The sequence below is a fragment of the Triticum dicoccoides genome, chromosome 7B, assembly GCF_002162155.2.
Source record: "Triticum dicoccoides isolate Atlit2015 ecotype Zavitan chromosome 7B, WEW_v2.0, whole genome shotgun sequence".
NCBI classification, from domain to species: Eukaryota; Viridiplantae; Streptophyta; class Magnoliopsida; order Poales; family Poaceae; genus Triticum; species Triticum dicoccoides.
The window spans coordinates 462,150,711-462,166,187 of NC_041393.1; the positions used below are offsets into that span (position 1 = coordinate 462,150,711).

The 15,477-nt window shown below is 45.0% G+C and overlaps 1 long non-coding RNA gene across 4 annotated transcripts; it reads left to right on the forward strand.

The window, feature by feature from the left end:
• The first annotated feature begins 5,390 nt into the window (after window positions 1-5,390).
• LOC119336963 lies at window positions 5,391-13,964 on the forward strand. Of its 4 annotated transcripts, none has more exons than XR_005162937.1 (3): window positions 5,391-9,499; window positions 9,587-11,130; window positions 11,277-13,964. It is a non-coding gene; the product is annotated as an uncharacterized LOC119336963 (long non-coding RNA). The 4 variants fall into 4 exon arrangements; XR_005162938.1 differs by having other exon boundaries at window positions 5,391-9,493; XR_005162936.1 differs by having other exon boundaries at window positions 5,391-9,202; window positions 9,288-11,130.
• The last annotated feature ends 1,513 nt before the right edge of the window (window positions 13,965-15,477 follow it).

Genomic DNA, 15,477 nt, shown 5'->3' on the forward strand with positions numbered 1-15,477 from the left:
AAAGGAGTACTACAGGTGTCTCCAATGGTCGATGTTGGGTTGGCGTATTTCGAGATTAGGATTTGTCACTCCGATTGTCGGAGAGGTATCTCTGGGCCCTCTCGGTAATACACATCACATAAGCCTTGCAAGCATTACAACTAATATGTTAGTTGTGAGATGATGTATTACGGAACGAGTAAAGAGACTTGCCGGTAACGAGATTGAACTAGGTATTGGATACCGACGATCGAATCTCGGGCAAGTAACATACCGATGACAAAGGGAACAACGTATGTTGTTATGCGGTCTGACCGATAAAGATCTTCGTAGAATATGTAGGAGCCAATATCGGCATCCAGGTCCCGCTATTGGTTATTGACCAGAGACGTGTCTCGGTCATGTCTACATTGTTCTCGAACCCGTAGGGTCCGCACGCTTAAGGTTACGATGACAGTTATATTATGAGTTTATGCATTTTGATGTACCGAAGGTTGTTCGGAGTCCCGGATGTGATCACGGACATGACGAGGAGTCTCGAAATGGTCGAGACATAAAGATTGATATATTGGAAGCCTATGTTTGGACATCGGAAGTGTTCCGGGTGAAATCGGGATTTTACCGGGTTACCGGGAGGTTACCGGAACCCCCCGGGAGCCATATGGGCCATCATGGGCCTTAGTGGAAAGGAGAAAGGGGCAGCCCAAGGGGGCTGCGCGCCTCCCCCCTTCCCCTAGTCCTATTAGGACTAGGAGAGGTGGCCGGCCACCCCTCTCCCTCTTTCCCCCTTGGGAATCCTAGTTGGAATAGGATTGGGGGGGGGGAGTCCTACTCCCGGTAGGAGTAGGACTCCTCCTGCGCCACCTCCTCCTGGCCGGCGCCTCCTCCCCCCTTGGCTCCTTTATATACGGAGGCAGGGGCACCTCTAAACACACAAGTTGACACAAGTTGATCCACGTGATCGATTCCTTAGCCGTGTGCGGTGCCCCCTGCCACCATATTCCTCAATAATACTGTAGCGGAGTTTAGGCGAAGCCCTGCTGCTGTAGTTCATCAAGATCGTCACCACGCCGTCGTGCTGACGAAACTCTTCCCCGACACTTTGCTGGATCGGAGTCCGGGGATCGTCATCGAGCTGAACGTGTGCTCGAACTCGGAGGTGCCGTAGTTTCGGTGCTTGATCGGTTGGATCGTGAAGACGTACGACTACTTCCTCTACGTCGTGTCATCGCTTCCGCAGTCGGTCTGCGTTGGGTACGTAGACAACACTCTCCTCTCGTTGCTATGCATCACATGATCCTGTGTGCGCGTAGGAAATTTTTGAAATTACTACGAAACCCAACAGTTCCATGTTATTAAAGTATCATTCTTGGATGTTTTATACTCATTTACTAGCAACTTTATATCATTTTTTGGGACTAACCTATTGACATAGTGCCCAGCGCCAGTTGCTATTTTTTGCTTGTTTTTTTACTTTGCAGAATATCAATACCAAACGAAGTCCAAATACCACGAAGCTTTTTGGAGATTTTTTTTCTGAACAGAAGACACCTAGGGAGCCAAAGAAGTGCACGAGAGGAGACCCGTGGGGCCCACTAGGCACCAGGGCGCGCCAGAAGGCCCAAGCGCGCCCTGGTGGGTAGTGGGGCCCAAGGGAAGCTTGTCCACCGACCTTTGCCTCTATAAATACTCTAAAATCCCCAAAACCCTAGGAGAGTCGACGAAACACAATTCCAGCCGCTACAAGTTCCAGAACCACGGGATCCAATCTAGGGGCCTTTTTCGGCACTCTGCCGTAGGGTCAACGATCATGGAGGGTTTCTTCATCATCACCCTTGCCCCTTAGATTTTTATGTGTTGTTATATTTATATGGGTGTATATTCGGTGCTTTATATTTGAGATTTCCTTAGATTTCTTAGATATATACGGTACATCTATAATTTTCAGATATAAACATTGTGAGATCTTATTTTGCATGACTTCTATTAATTCCTGAAGTTGTTGGTACAGTCCTTATGTAATAAGATAAGGCATAATACATGACTCAATATGCTCCTTTGTTTGTCATGTACAACATAGATTTCGTAATATTCTTTTTTTGTATTTTTCACTTGGTTTCTTATCCAATGGTCTATTAGCATCAATAATTTTTGTCCGGATTTTAGCCAACAATGTAAGAATTTTAAGCATTTACCGTGTGAACAGTATTCCGGTGTAAGCATCAATTGTGTGTATCTAAAAGTAGTTTTTCTTATTGGTCATATAGAAATCTTGTTCTTTTAGTGTTCTTTTAGTGGTGCAATGGCATGTCTCTAGTTACTTCCTTGTATTTTTCACTTTTTCACCTTACTTCAATTATCTCACTTGTTATCCCTGTATGGCAACATAATCCAGTGTTCATTCACCGGTCATTGCTAAAATACTCTCCCAGTCCTTATTTTTTTAAAAAAAGGAGGATGACCCCCGGCCTCTGCATCTGGAAGATGCATACGGCCACTTTATTGATTATTCTCGAGGACCTTAAAAGTATTACAGCAATATGCCTGAATCCGCCATCATCGCAACATATGCCACTCTCCTATCCATATGATGAAGGGGTGCTACCTAGGCCAAATACCCACACCACTCACCTAAGCCTATCATCAAAAGCCAGAAGCCCTAGCCGAGCCACATACCAGGTCTGGGGCATAAACTGGTCTGACGCACTCACATGTGTTGTCGCCACCATCTTCCATAGGTCCGTCTTCAAAGCAGATATTGAGGCTTCTGCCTTGTTAGGCCACTCTGCCATCGATGCCGCCATGACGCCAGACAACTGCCTCCTCCTGCACGAGTCCATCACCACGCATCGGGCGCCGAGTCTCCATTGCACCACGCCGCCGAGATTCACCGTCATCAATATGTAGGATGAAGCACCGCTCCACCAAAAAAGCTGCCCACTGGTCCCTCGATCCCGTGTACGCCTCCAAGAATGACGCCCCCAAGGAGGAAACGACACCAACACGCCGCCGTCATCCGATCTACTAATCTAGGGTTTCCCCCGGAGGTAGCGGATAGAGGTCTGGAGCTTCTCCACGGAGATGCCTTCAAGAAGGTAATGACACAAAAGGGTGCCACCAACGCCGGTCTTGGCATCAAGCCGAGCACGAGGTTTTCACCCGGATCCGCTCGAAGAACCTCCATCAAGCATCGTGTGCACGGGTCGTCGCCGATCTGAGCCGCCGCACATCGAGCAAGCCGCACCGGCCAGATCAGATATGTCCGGAGGGCACACCAAGCATGGTGCCGACCCAACCACCAGGCTCTCCATGCCGCCACCGCCGATCCGAGGTCAGATGGTTTGTCGCCGCAGACCCGGCGCCGCCAAGGCCGCTGCCCGAAGCAAGGCCGACCGCCGCACCCGCCACCATCGCCGCCCTAGGTCGAGGCAGCCGCCGCGCCGCCGCTGGAAGGTAGGCCCGCCGCGCCACCGAGGCCAGATCGGCGTGCCACCCACGCCGCGGGGCTCCGCACCGCCCCCATGGCACGGGAGAGAGGGAAGGCCCCCGCCACCGCTGTCAGCCCCCGGTCTATAGGCCGGCGGCGTCCTTCGGCGGCGGCGGAGGGAGGGATGGAAGGATGGGGAGCCCCCGGCGGCTAGGGTTTGTGATCCCGCCCGAGTCGCCCGAGCGGGGGCGACGCGAGGGGAGGGCTCGTGGGGGACTCTTGTCTCTGCCTTCATGACTCTCTCTCAGTCCTTATAATGAATAGTTTGTTCATCAACTCATGCTGTTGCGCGTGCTAGCATTCCATGTGTGTGTGTTTCTCAAAATGGGTAGTTCTACTTTTATTGTCATTTTTAGCGTAAGTACCCCAGGTAGGGGACACTTTTAAACATGTTCAGGTTAGATTTTCCTACCATTACTTGTGTACGGCCATGGTTCAATCATCGAGTACAAAAATTGGTATAATCATATGCAGTACTTATACTGAAAAAGGGATTTTCCCCGCTTTGTGTTTCAAAGCAACCAACACCGATACAAGGATCGCTGTGGCGAACAGCACAAATAAGCCTAAAAGAAAAGGAAGAAGAAATAAATGCCAACAACGACAGCTTGACAAAGCGCGGATGACCCGCCACCGCTACACCCTCCAGAAACAAACCACCACAACCCGAGGCTCCGAACCACCACGTACCAAGCAACACCTCCAAGAAGGAATGCGACACCGACGACGCTGCTGCCCGGACATGTCCTAGAGTTTCCCCCAGCACGCGAAGGGAGGCGGGGGATGGATATCACCGACACCCTCCAGGAAGGGATGGTGGCACCCGCGGGTGTCACCGCATCGGAGCCGAAGAATCGGCAAGGATTTCTCCCGCACTCCATCCCCACCGCCCAACGGACTGGAGCCGACCAGCCAGACCGCCGCCCACCACCATGCGTCATCGCGGTACTGCGGACACCAACACGAGGCCAAGAGGACCAGAGAGAAGCGCCCCGCGGTGGGAGTAGCAACACCGAAGCCGAATGGGAGGGAACCACCTCCACCGCTGTCGTGCGGGAGGCTAGAACCTCTGACACCGTTGCGGTAGCCGTCCAGACACGACAACAGAGCATGCCAGGCCACCCCTGGCCCGGCCAGGCCCGAAACGGGCCCGCTAAGCCCCGCCACCACGCTGCAGCAAACCGGCGATGGCGCCGCCAGCACCCTGCCGCTCGTCACCTCGCCCCCGCCTCCTGGAGGACGCGCCGCAGCCGCACCCCACCGCCAGCCCGCCCGGGCCCAGATCTTGGCCGAGCGGCTGCCAGACCGCACAACCGCGCTACCCCGCCGCCAACGGCGACGCCACCGCCCAGCCATCGGCCCGCGCAGCGCCAGGACCCCACCGCCACGCCGGACCGCCGCCGCCTAGGGACACACCCCAGCCCGCTCCGCCCCGCGCCGGAGGAGAGCCAAGAGGGGAATTGCGAGGGGGCTGCCGCCGCCGGCGTCGCCCGGGCCAGGCCCGGCGGCGAGCGTCGCCGACGGCGGCGGGGAGGGAAGGAGGGGGGAGGGGGCAAAAGATCACAAAATACGGAACATACATATGACCGGAATTGCAATTATATTATTTCCTAAGCTCATTATAACTTGCTGTTTTCTTGATATAGAAATGAATGAAAACTTTCGATCTTACAATACAATTAATACGAAAGGTGAAATATCATATTATGAATGTCTCTGGCTAAAACAAATTTCATAGGGATGTTCTGACGTGTGTAAAATTGATATGAAGGAAGCTAGGCCCACCCTGGAATTTTGGACCAGCCTATCTGATTCAATATGGGCCAGCAAAATAAAATAAAAGCCCAATAGCTATTCATGACCCTCTGCCCAGGCTGAGAAAAAAATTCACGCAGCCAGGATTGCCCCTGGCCGCTGAGACACATCCAGAGACCAGAGTAGGGAGTTCCAGACCCAGCCACCGACGCATCGAGCCAGCCGCTCGCTTCCTTTCGCGACCTCCGGATTTCGCCATCTTGCTGACTTGCTCGCTCGTCGCTCGCCGTCCCCGCCTGTGTAGCCGATCGTTGGGCGCCCAGGACCACAGCCTGTCCGTCCCGTCCGCTCGGTGTTTGGGGCTCGACGGCGGCCGCGCCACCTCAACTGCGCAGTCGTGCCCCTGCAAGCCGGCGCTGGCGCCGGCGCCCAATCCGCACGTCGGCGCTCGACCGCAGGCAGCCAGCAACCATCCGTGTTGATTTGAGGTACCAGTTCAGCTCGTCCACTACCCATTTGGCGATTACCAAGTTTTGATTCGAGGGTTTGCTCTTCTCTGTACTACTCAGTACATAATTTGTGTTGAATTATATTACTATGAATTTATAATTGATATTAAGTAAATTAGTTAGATTGTCTCTAAGTCTTCTATGCAAAACTGAGACTTAATTGACAATTTTAGTATGTTTGTAAGACCATATCGATCTATTTCTGTGGTATTGGTAGTTAGTTAGAACGTTCACAATGTCATATTTGTTGTCAATTTTTTTAGGAGGACACCCTGTTTTCAAATCCTAGATCCGCCATTGATCATAAGCTCAACCTTTACATTCTGGAATTTGAAATGCCGATCTGCTTAAAATAGGTAACTTAATCAGATAAAGATGTTATATGAATATCTTATAGATACTATTCTCAGACAACATGAACAACATGGATTATCCAACTGAAGTTAGCCGAAGCTAAATATAACCTTCGCAAGCATCTGAAAGAATTGCTTCATTTGTCTCTCATACTGTGGAAAAGTAGAGTGGTGATACAATTGATCACCAATGGGTGCACAAATAAGGAGTACAGTTTGAGGCGTTAAAAACTAAATGCAAATCAAAATTAGTAATTCAAATCTATCTGTAACAAAATGTAGCGAACTATACGAAAGAGTCAAGCACATACTTATGTCAGCCACTTAAAGACAAATGTGACGAAGTGAGAAACATTACTGCCAATAAAATTTGGAGGATCCGTGCAAAGATCAACTTGCATGGAATTAAAAGAAAACAAAAGTAGTTGCAGTCATGAATTAGTGATGCGGGACTGCATATCAGAACGGAAGTAACTGACAAAAATAATTAGCTCACCTTCTTAAAACATAGGTGAAGCTTGGCACTGCAGTAGATAAAATTTTGTAGATTAATAAGTGAAACAAAAAATTGCAAGAATGACTGCAGAAAGAAGCCATTATGTTCATAACATGTAGGTAATGCGAGAATAATATGGCAGGCTACAAACCATCTGAAAAGCCCTATGCACACTGTATTTCTACCCTATCCATAAGACCAAATTATTTATGTTGGAACCCACATATATCAGTACATTTCTACTGTGCGGTTGGAAGAGAAACTGAGATCCACCAAGAGAAATACTAGAAAGTGGTCGCAGGTAGGATCCTAATTAATGATACAATGAATGCAATCAGGTCAAAATAATATTCTACCTTGTCATAGTTAAAAATACAAAATTACTAATTTACAAACACATAATTAGCAGATAAGTTCTTAGCAAAAGTTGTAGAGAAAGTTTCTTGAGAGCCAATACACTACCTTGACTGGAAAAGTAACCCAAAAATATAATTGTGTTGGATAAATGTAGGTTAAGCATAGAGAATGCTGCATAATACCTCATCACTTAAGCCTCATATATGTCAGTTTGGTACGACAACTTCCTGCAATTTAAATCTCGTAGTAGACATGTATGATTTGCTACCTCACATGCACATTTGATTGCATTTGAAATTATATTCTTCACATATGCTCTTATCGGTAGAAAAATGTGGAATGATGATTTATCAACCATAGAAAGAAACATATTGCTACATTGTATATCAGAGAGAGGGAAAGAACCACAATAGGATAAATGCCAGTGTAAGGCGAACATGTAACATGAACATGGTCACTCAGAACAACGGTGCAGTTTTTAAGCATACTGAACTGATAAAGGGGATGCGAGTCGAAGCTTCATACATTTCCGTACATACCTAGAATCATTTTCAATAATTCTAAATTTGTGGCTAACTTGAAAAGACGATGCATGCTATCTTAAGCACCAACGACTGGCGAAACTAAAAATAAGCACCTAAAAATGCCTTATACAACAATATCATGTAGTAGTTTCTATATACCCGAGCCATCTTGGCTTAGCCAACGGTCTATGGTACCTCATCACTTAAGCTCAGACTTATCAATACAGTACTACAACTTCACTTCGATGTAAATCCTAGAGAATACACGTATGTCTTTCTACCTCATGTACGTGTATCCATTTCAGATTCCATTATTCACCGGTGCTCTTGAACATGGTCACACAAAATGTTTGTAAGATATAAGGAAAACATACTGAACCGGAAAAAAAGATGTCAGTCAGAGCTGTGTACATTTCCTTGCATACCTTGATTCAATTCTTTCTAATTTGAGGCTACCACGTAAGCATGATGCATGCTTCAATATTATCCATACATGTAAATATAAGAAAGCTATGATATTCTTGCCACACAATTTATTTTCAGCTATACCAAGACATTCCTTGAGCATCTGGGCATCTGGAAGGCAATCTAGAGATTGTAAGACCGTGCACCTTAAACATATGTATTAAGTATAGAGTGAATATTTTCGGGAGGACCATGGATGTCTAGAAGATAGGTCTAAAACTGTGTTCATTATGGTAGTATAAGAAAACTCTATTACAAAAATCCAATGTGCATTGACATCTTAAAACATTGGTCAACTGGACAATTTACAGAACCTTCTGAAATCATTGACCATGTGCGTGTTGCCATTACCTATTCTAACATATAAGGTTGCTAGCCAACTTGGCTCCTCGGTGATCCCCCGGTTTGCTGCCTTCCTGGCCATTAGATCGTCCTCGTTTTGCGTCTGAGCCGTCAGATCTTCACCTCCTGGTAAATCTTGTTTTCACCCTGCGGTTGTTTTTCCTGCCCAATGACGGGTGGGCTCGTCTCGCCTTCGTATTGGCTGGGTCAGCTGCGCTCGTGTGCAAGAGGGATTCGCCAGACAGCCCCGCACGCCCGCACCGCGTCTCGTCTCAAGTGGCGCAGGTCCCCAACCCCCACGGCCCCACCACATAAACCCTAGCCTCCCAAGCCCCGCAGCGCCACACTCCCTCCTCCTCCTCCATCCTTCCTCGCCAGCCGCCGCCGCCGCTGTTCCGCCTCGCTCCTCTCTGTCCGACGACCACGTCACCGCGAGGAAGCCGCCGCGCAAGTGGTCAGGGGACGGCCGCCATCGTGAGCCAGGAGACCCCCGTTGGCGAGCCTCTGGGCAGGAAGCCGACGTGGAGGACGCAACAAGCTGCCAGGGTCTTCTCGCTAGAAGGTGGAGGAGTAGAGGTTCCCGCCGGATCCGAGGCGTGCGGCGCGGCGGTGAGCGTCTCCGGTAGCGGCGGTGGCCTGCGGGGGCAAAGGGTGACGGCTGGGGTGCTCGATTCGATCCAGCGCCAGGAAGGGAGGTAGAGGAACGACGGGGAAGGGGATGGGCAGGAGCTTCATGCCCTGAATCCAGTCGCCCCGGGCCGTGCCTACATGAGCAGCACCGCGGCTCGATGCTTCCCCGCCCGACGAGGACGGCAAGCTAGGTGTTGACAATGGCAGCCCCAGGCCATCCGATCTGTCACCGCCGCCGTTCTTTTGGTCGAGGGCCGCCGTCGTCCACGTGCTCCTCATCACCCCCACGGCTGGACGCTGGCGAGGTCAACCTCCCCTCCAAGCGCGGGTACTTCCCCGCTCCTTTTCCGTGCTCTCTCTCTTCCCCTGATATATCTCTTTGTCGTACAGGGAAGCAAATTTGTTCAATTCTCAGTCTAGATTTAATGAAGAAAACTGCGGTTCATACAACGCCAATGGATATGGATCCATCTTGCTGCGCTGGATATGGATCCATCCTGCTGATTTGGAAGAAAACTGCAGTTCATACAATGCTAATTATGGATATGGATCCATCTAATACAGTTCTTCACAAAGCCCAAGAATCGCAAGGCCATGTACATGTAACAATGCAGGCCTAGAATTATCATGTATCCAAATTGTTCAGTTCCAGTTCAGTTATGAGCTAACAAGATCACCTTAATGTGCAGGGTTCAATTGCTTTCGGGGTCATACTTTTCCTGGTCCTTATTGGCTGGCCTGACTTCGGCATGATGGCGGAGTCGTATGGCTTTGCCCTGCTATTCTGGTTATCCTCTATTGTGCATTAATATGATCTTCTGATGTCTGTTTTTATTTTAAGTGTGCATTAAGAAATGGTAGAAACTTTTGGGTATTGTATCTGGCTGGTACTGAATTTCCTCACAACAGCTTCTGGCCTGCTGCTGTTGTTTACCTGCAAAAAAAACCCACCATCGGTTGGATTTTCTAGCACCCTTATGTGATATCGGTGGGCTTTGCTGTTGCTGAGCTTCCTAAATTTTCTTCGAGTCCAACCCAGTTTGGTCGCCACTTTATTTACATGGTCTTGTTCTTGCGAGGGATTGTGTTTATCAAGATTGATGAACTATATGACTGGATCCCAGCCCCCATTGTTCTTACTGCTGTTTCCTACTTCTGTAATTAACCTTTACTGAGTGCTGTTAGGTCTTTAGCATAACACTCTAAATATTTAAGCTAATAAGGATACCCTTAGATGACTGACCCTGTAATTAACCTTATTCAGTGTATGAGCTACAGAGCATGAAATTGGGAAAATACAAATATGATTGGTGGTTGGTTCACCATTTAAAAATTTGATCCACCAATTGTGTCTCAGTGATTTCTACTTGGCTAAAACCACGCCAATAATTTTGGAACGATGGAGTACTTATTTGTTGTTGTGTATTTGATGGTTTGATAAAAATATCATGAAGGTTAAATCGGGCGTGGTTTTGATATATTTTTGTTACAAGATATTACACCGGCTTTCTGGTTTGGAAATACTTATAATCGTTTTCTTCTAACTGCATGTTAGGCCACACTTTTGTAGACTACTTAGGATAGAGATGATATGAATGTGTGCAACAAAATTCTTTACTCGGGAATGGCTTGGTAGGTCTCTCGACTATTCGGTTTCATCCGTAGGATTAAAATTTCTTCAACTTGCTCTCCTCCCACCTTCAATTTCTTTAAAATCGTTGTATTGACAAGTAGAAACAGTAGCTTGTTTGAATTACGTAAAGTTCATCCATGTAACAGTTGCCTCTTAAAGACTGCTGACAAAGTGCAAATTTGATATAATTTTGCTGATGACGCAAAATGATCGTACACTGAAACCAAAGCCTTTGGAATTGAAACACAAACCTTACTTAAGAGCAGGCAGAGGCGCAGAGCCAACGGTATGCTCTTGGATCAATATTTCACAGGTTAAACAACATTCATATGTTCTAGCATCTTTAGATTTACATTTTCTTTTTAACAGTCTAATTACTCCATGTAAAAACTGCATCCATTTTGGTATGTGATACTGCAAGTGTAAATTAAGAAAGTAGCCTTCACGGTCTAGCTTCAGCATCTGTAAATCATGGATATGTACATACTACATAAAAATGGAGCATCCTTACTCGATTGCGTTCTTCTGTTTTACAGGTGATGTTGTTGCCTGGTCTTCTAAACTGCCGCTTGTTTATCGTTTGCTGTTTTGCTTATCAAGGTTTGTGCTTTCTCTTTAAGCTATATTTTCTTTTGATTATTGTTTTTGTCTGTATTGTTTTTTCTTCTCTATGGCAATGTATTTGGATCATGTTTCTCTGTGAAGCTTAGCACATTGGTTGTCTGGCTTGATCTTTTTACTAGCAGGAGGGTAACTACTGGAAGCAGTTGGCAAGACAAGCAGTCAATGGATCTCAAAGCGTTGATCCTGAAGGAAGGTAACTACTCAAAGGTATGCACATATTCATGTTGGAGCAGTTAAGTTTGCAAGGATCTGCTGTTGGAGGGCATGGTATGTGCTCTCAAGAAGTTCTTTATTATCCGGTGACATCTTTTGGCCTATTGAGGAACTGGACATGATTTATATAGCGAAGTTAAGCGTATGGATGACAACTTCCTCTCATACCTCTTTTGACCTATTGAGGAACTAGACATGATTTATATAGCGAAGTTAAGTGTATGGATGACAACTTCCTCTCATACATGTTATCTGTATATTTTATATACATGGCTTTTGTGTTCTGTCATGTGCGTTCCTGCTGCAGACTTTTGTAGGAAATTCACCATGGGAATTTAAATAATGGTTCCCTGCCCATCAGTTTACTTTCTTGCATTTTATAGGCCACACTTTTCCTATTTTGTTAAAGAAGTGAACTCATTCCTAAACTTCCACCGTATATACATTAACACTGGGATACTGTACCAACCCAGCAATACTAAAAAACTATGAATTGTGTGTCAGTGTAGTACTATATCCCACTGATGATGCTTCTCTGTAACACGTTTATCTATTTGGTTGCATGCCTTGAAGGAGTAGTATATTGAGCACCCTGAGATAATCATCGAGAAGTTTGGTGGAATTTTAAATGATTTATTAAGCGACCTTTTATGATTGACCATTGTACGAGAGCATGTTTTAGTACTACTTGAGAGAGTTAGAATGTATATATTTTCAACTAAAACCAATTTTTTCAAAAGGCAAAATAATTTCTGCATGATCACATATCATGATTATCTCCATGAAGAATGCTTTAGACAGTACAATAATGAAAATAAGCATTTTTGGCCTTCGAAACATATACTGTTGTTGGGACATCTGAATATCTGATTGGACCTTTCTATGTAGAAAATGAGAAGTGCTAAGTGTACAGAAACCTGCACTTCATATTTCTTACATGCGTGATTTATCATCTACGATACTCTTTTATATTGCTTACTTGCGTGATTTGTCTGATTGCCAGTAGAAATATTTACGTTAGCATGTCAGTTTGCTAACTTAGTACCTTCCATCTTATACATTGATAATGCTTTGAAGACACCGACAAGAATAACTAAATTAAATTGGGCCTGAACATGTCAATTGAACAATGACAGGTTCTCACCTTTCAACGAAGGATCTCATTTAAAATCCTAATTTTGGATGTCTAGGTGGTTGGCTGATGGAGTGTTGCACTGCTGCTTATTTAATGATCAGTAGTGCAGCTCACGATTTGATTTAATTAGCGTTTTTGTAGTGAAAATATGAAGACAAATTTTCTAAACAACTTCAGGATATCTTTGAAAGAATGTGCTAGATTTTGGTCCTATTATATTTTCTCAATTCCTATGTCATCTCTCACATGGCTATGTGGTCTCCCTGGTTTTGTCTTTACATTATATCTATGTTGTACTACTGCTACCCCGCGCTACAGAAAGTATTTTTTATATCAGCTTTGCTCTCGTGTGTGCAAGGATTCCATTCAGGTATGAAAAACACCACCCCTCATGAAGTTACTTCTTTTCAGAGAGAGAATGATCATTGGTTTTTATATGGATTCAGTGCACATAAATAATTAGCTCCCATTTTAAGTTTGGTTTTGGAATTAGCTTTCCAGTTCTGTACATGTTTTCCTCTGATGATGGATTTCTTCTTCTAAGATGAATTGATAACTTTAGCACCAAATATGAAGTTATTTGGACAAAGAAAAGCTTCCTTCCTCTTTGCTATTTTCTCTCTTTAGTGTTACTTTTTTTAGAACACTCTTTAGTGTTGCTTTGATGTTCCTTTGTCACTGTTCGATATTCTGCCTTGTGTGCCTCTGTCTTGGTTTACAGCTCCATATGGCTACCTATGTGTGTGTGTGTGTGTGTGTGTGTGTGTGTATAGATATGTAGGTTTTGTTTGAACTGTACTCAAACCGTGCAGATGTTTCCATATTCTTGCCTTCATCTTTTTAACTCGTGACTTTGTTAGATAGTTGAATATCATTGGCCTCTGTCGGCATTCTATTTTTGCAGTTTGAAATGAGTATTGGTCCATTGATATTAAACTTCACAATAGGTGGTGGCATCTCCAGGAAAAAGTAGTGGCAGATATGCTGGACATTTCTTTTCTGCTGTCCTCAACACATTTTTTAGTAACGGAGAGGATTACTCACCTTTGGTGCTGCAGGCGTTCAAGACCTAGCAGGGCTGGGCCAACCGGCCCTTTGTGTTTGAAGATCCCTGACACCCCATGCTACCAGCCGGCATCTTCTTCCTGAGCCATGTCCGGAACCAGACCAGCAGGGGCACCCTGAGCGAGTACTCGAGGCATGTTGTCAGGTCGGAGGGGTACAACCAGGCCAGCTGCCGTGTGTGTGCACGGTTCATACAGTCAAGGTGTTCGCTCATCTCCCAAGATGAGCCAGAACGAGCATGACAAGAGGAACCCCCCATATTTTTCATTCCAATGGTGTTGTATGTTGGTTAAAGACTGTTTTTCTTCTCCAATTATGAAACCTCAAACGACAGCAAGATATAACATTTTTGTTTGTTTTACAATCAAAGCTTCCATCGAATAATTTATTAGAATTATGATCCATCTTATTCAGAAATTGTGGCTATTTTGTATATTTGTACAAGATACGGCTTTGTGTGCATTGAAATAGCAGCGAGTTGGCCTCTCGGTCTTATTTCTTTATACATTTGACTCATACGCACAGCCAGCGTGTCTGTGATTTGGATGAATTTCTCTATCCTGTTTTATGTTGTGATGTCATTGATTTTTGTCTCTCGTCCAGATTTACATAGAGATGCCTCAGTCAGTACTTAAGAATTTTGTGTTCTTTTCGATTGATGGCCTTTAAGTACTTTTTAGTTTTAGAATGATTCCAAAACGAGGTCACTCCTGCTTATCTTGATCTTGATCTTCACGTCTGGTGGTAGGATGCTAGGTCAAGAATGCAGGGTGAGCAAAAGAAAAAGGAAAACTCTGAACGTTTTTATCTCTGGTCATTTGGAGCATAATGGAGGGAGCAAGACAGCAGGCTTTGATAATTTGCATATGGATTCAGCGGGTCTCTGCGTTAGGACTCTATACAACCTACTCAGCGGGTGTGTGTTGTGTGTGTGTGTGTGTGTGTGTGTGTGTGTGTGTGTGTGTGTGTGTGTGTGTGTGTGTGTTTGTTCAGACATATATTTAGTTTTAGATGACTCTCTACTATCAAGTTAAAATGTGTATATTCATCTTATCGTACACAATAATTCATCATGTTTTCTATTAGAGGGGATTAAATCATGATTTTTTTTCCATTGCGGACATGGCTTTAGCGTGCCTCTGCGCCATTTGGCGCAACGGGTCCATTAGTAGCTATTAAAAACTCTTCACGGTCATACATGCTATATAATTGGCCAATCAAAAAAGTTACTGATTTAGAAACTTATACCATGGTTCTTTGAGTTACTCATGTACTTGTTACCATGCTCATGTACATATAGAAATTATTAGCTCAAATCAGCATCATTTTAATAGAAACAAAACGAATCTTAGTGTAATGTACAACCGTTAAAAAAACTAAATGGAACAATTATTAGAAAAAGTCCATGTCATATAAGTTGGTCAATCAAAAAGTTGTTGAATTGTTGAGTTCCTCCTTCCGCTATAAAAAATATTATTGAGTTCCTCCTGTAAGTGCTACAATGGTCATGTATTATTAGCTCAAATCAACATCAATTTGTTTGAAGCAGAATGACACATCTTTGCTATGATGAATATGTAAATAAATTCTGTACAATTCCATAAATATTTGTTCTTTCATACACAGTGACGCATTTTGGTTGTAAAGATCATGTAAATAATTTTTTATATCTTTGCAAATAAGATTAACCTTGATGTATAAATCCGATCAGAGTAGAGGTAGCTATGAAAGGTCATGCGGCACATCATTAGTCTAAGGCTCTAACCACTTCCATGGAGAATCTAACATCTCAACTACGCACATCTGTTTGTTCCAGAAGCCACAAAATTGAGGTACGCAGAAGATGAACAAACCTGAGAAATGATGATCCAAAGATGAGTCGGAGTTCGAGCATTGCATAGCCGTCAGCT